The sequence below is a fragment of the Triticum dicoccoides genome, chromosome 3A (genome assembly GCF_002162155.2).
Source record: "Triticum dicoccoides isolate Atlit2015 ecotype Zavitan chromosome 3A, WEW_v2.0, whole genome shotgun sequence".
Classification (NCBI taxonomy): domain Eukaryota; kingdom Viridiplantae; phylum Streptophyta; class Magnoliopsida; order Poales; family Poaceae; genus Triticum; species Triticum dicoccoides.
The window spans coordinates 118,293,900-118,297,844 of NC_041384.1; positions in this window are offsets into that span (position 1 = coordinate 118,293,900).

Genomic DNA, 3,945 nt, shown 5'->3' on the forward strand with positions numbered 1-3,945 from the left:
CTCCACCAAGTCTCTCTACCAGGCCATTGCCCCCTCCTTCGCCCCTCCCTCCTTATGAGGGTGTGGTCCATCCACCTGCCTCTGAAGATCCGGATCTTCATGTGGCAATGGATTCGAGGTCGGATCCCGTCTGGGGTCGAGGTGCACAAGCGAAATGGCCCGAGCACTGGCCTCTGCCCGTTGTGCGGTATCCCTAAAGACTCGAATCACATCTTCTTCTCCTGCGTGTCCGCTCAATTTGTTTGGAGCTACTTTCGCGAAGCGGTGGGTGGAAATTGGTGCCACACCAACTTCCCCGACCTATTTGCCGAACTCCAGAAATCCCTTTTGACGTCTCTCCACATTAGGTGGCTTGAGATTGGGGTCATCGCTTGGACCCTCTGGACGATCCGCAATAAGCTTGTGATCCAGCGCACTCCTCTTCGACGGGCTACTGACGCTATCTTCAAACTGTCCGATTTCTTGTAGTTTTGGCGGCCGTTTAGCCGCCCTCAGGACCGCGACGCCATCTCCGCCTTCATCGCCGACCCCCGCTCGATGGCCGTCCGTCTGTCGCCGCCACCCCCACCGCCTCCGCCGGAACCTGACTAGGCACTTGTCTTGCTCTCCGGCGCTTTTCCGTTATTTTATTTGGGCTTGTTGAGCTACGCTCTCAGCAGAACCTCTATACTTCTTTATAAGATTTGAGTGTGTGTGTGGACTAGTCCATGTATGTGTGCTCTCTGACAGTTTGCTTTATTTATAAAATGGGGCGAAAACCTTCTTTTGTGTGTGTTTATACAAGTGCGACTGGTCTCAGTTCAGCCGGGTGGACACAGGTTCAGTTCGCATGTTAGAGCATGTCCAGCCGTTGGCCCCCCAGGGGGCGTCTAAAATCGTCGCCTAGGGGTGAGCCGACGCAAAAATTGGGCCTGGGGGCGAGTTGGTCCCCAGCTGCCGGCCCCAGGGCCGCCCCCAGGGCTGCCCCCAGGCGCGTTTAAAAATAAAATTTGTATAGCAAATTTCGGCACAGTTCGGCGAAGTTCGGCGAAACACGATAAAATTCGGCAAATTTGGGCATATATTAGACATGTTCGCCGGTTTTCATTACATAGCAAAATAGATAACTAAACTAAAAGAGAGAGCCGGGCGTCGTCGCCATCGTCGAACTTCTCCTCCTTGACGCGGCCGTCCCTGGTGGACCCCTGACCGGCGTCGCCAACGCGGGCTGGTGGCAGTGGCGCGTCGTCGTCGTCGCTGTCGCAGATGACGACGACTCCGCCTTCGTCGCGGCCGCGTCGGCACTCCGCGAAGCGGCCGCAGGGCGGCGCACTGGCGCTCCTTCGCCTTCTCCAGGCGCTCCTTCTCCATCGCTATGGAGTCCCTGCGCGCCCATTCCAGGGCCGCGTCGTCATCGTCGAGCTCCGCCTTCACCGGCGCGGCCGGCTCCTTCTTCACCGGCGCGAGCCCCGGCTCGGTCTTCACCGGCGCGAGCCCCGGCTCGGTCTTCACCGGCGTGAGCCCCGGCTCCGTCTTTGGCTTGACGAAGCACAGAGGAGGAGCCGCCGAGGAGGCGCGCCGGCCGCCCTCGTTGATGACGATGCCGGCGCTGGAGTGCGTCGGCCGAGCGGCGTCTCTGCCGCGGGCTCGGCCTTGACGCCGAGCAGGGCCGGAGCATCGGAGGAGTGCGAGGAAGATCGCGAGGAGGAAGAAGAGGAGGAGGACCCGAACCTCCTTGGCGCCCATGGCCCGGCGCGTCGGTGGTGCGCCGGGGCGGCCACTCTCGCCGGGTACGCCAACAGCGGGTCGTTGTCGCCCTCGAGGTACGTCAGCACGCCCTCGAGTGTGCGGTCGGGGACGTCCCACCACAGGTGGCGCCCCTCGCTGTTCTTCTGGCCGCCGAGCACCGGCGCGTCGTTGGTGGACGCCAACCGCTGCCGCTGGCGGCGCTCGAAGTACGCCGCCCAAGCCGCGTGGTTGTCGGCGGCGTACTGGGGGAGGGAGAGCTGGGCGTCGGTGAGGGAGGCGCGGACGACCTCGACCTCCTCGGCGAAGTAATTTGGCTTGGCCACGGCGTCGGGCAACGGGGGAACGGGCACTCCCCCGTCTCTGAGCCTCCACCCCATCGGCTCGGCGCGCATGTCCGACGGCGCCGGGATGTTCGCCTGGAACAGGAGCCAGGACTCCTGTTCGCGTAGCGAACGGCGGCCGAAGCCGTTGGCCACCGCCTCGTCTCCGGGAAAACGCTCTGCCATGGCGACGGGCTCGGGAGAGGTAGAGAGGGAGAGGGAGGGGCTGGGCGGCGGCGCTCGGGAGGGGTAGAGGGAGGGGCTGGGCGGCGGCGAGGGACGGGGCTGGTGTGGGCACAGGCGAGTGAGGCCACCGGCTATATAGCCGCGCCGCCCCCGTGTGAACGCGTGCGAGGGAGGGGAGGCGTCGGCGCGCCGTCCCGTGACGCGCCGCCCGTGAGGAATCAATGGCAAGGCTGACTGGCGGCATCTTTGCCATTGATTCCCCGCGGGAACCGAGGCCGTTGGGGGAAGACGAGGCGCTGTGTCGCTGACGCGGCTGGCCTGCGGCTTTTTCGCGCCAAAACAGCTCGCCCGGCGCCCCCGGGCGCCCCCCAGCGCGCCGGGTTCAGCCTGGGTCCGCCAGCGCTGTTTTTGGCTCAGACCGGCGAAAATCGGGCTTCTGAGGGCGCAACTGGGCCCTTTTTTCGGCGCCGCCGCGAGAAAATCGCCTGGGGAGGCCTTCCTGAGGGCGCGGCTGGAGATGCTCTTAACGATCAAAAGTTGCCTCAGTCGGGTGGGATCTAGTGATGCATTTTCTGTAAATTTGAAATTTGGGGATGAACTAGCAATGTATACGGACTATATTTGAAATTTGAAAGGTGGGTGCAGCCACTACTTTCTCATATTTCTGTAAAATTTGATTTTTGAATTCCTTGGTGATGTACTGAGGCAGCTTTGAATTTCAGATTCCACGAACACATGGAGGTCGATCGTGTATGCCTGAAACTCATCCCTGTCCCGCTCGTGTATTTGTGTGTGCATATGGTCATGTACGTACATGTGTGCAGAGTTGCGACAATTAATTTAGATCGGAGGGGAGTAATACACTTCAGCTTCGCTCTGCTCTTTTCCGTCATGATTTTCAGAGCACCATTCCTCGGGATTCTGTTGTCCCGCCAGATGCGAGTCTTGGACCCATCACTTATACGCATCAAGCCATTTTTTAGCAGCTCAAGACTCTGTTCAATTCCTCTCCAACCTGCTGAAGTATCTGAGAGGAACACCGTTCAAGTAAATTTTCATTTGCGAAGTATTTACCTTTCATCAGTTGTGCATATAGGGATTCTAGCTTATGTGGCAGTCTCCAAGCTTGGCACGCCCAAAGAGCTTGGTTGAAACAATACGAGTTCCTGAAACCCAGCGCGTCCCTGCATACTGGGTCAGTAAGGAACTTCCAAGCTGCCCAATGCACTCTTCTCTTATTCTGTTCATCTCCCCCACCAGAACATGTCAGTTGTTTTCATAGAATCCTCGAGCTCCGGTAGGTTTTTGGGTCCGACTTTCCTTATAAATTGAATCATCATCTGTGTTGGTTTTTGGGTGTAGTTTTTCTTATAAACTCGACCATTTCTATCCTTTCTGTAGAAATTGTAGGAACCCCTGCAGCCCTGCCCTCTCGAAGCGGTTCTTCGAAGAAAAGAATTTATCTATTGGAGAAACGAATTAGCCAAACTAGTTTTTGCGTGGAATGCTTCAGTGGATCAATTTTTTGTACTGAAATTGCCTTCACGTTTATCAACTTTACCAACGCTTAATTCGAAAGTCCAAAAGAAAGAGGTCATGACATCGACGCGGCCTGGATGCCCGATGAGCATGGTGGTTCCTATCCGGACCATGGTCTAGTATTTCTTTCTAACGTACGTGTACCACCTAACTATAATAATGCAAACAAATC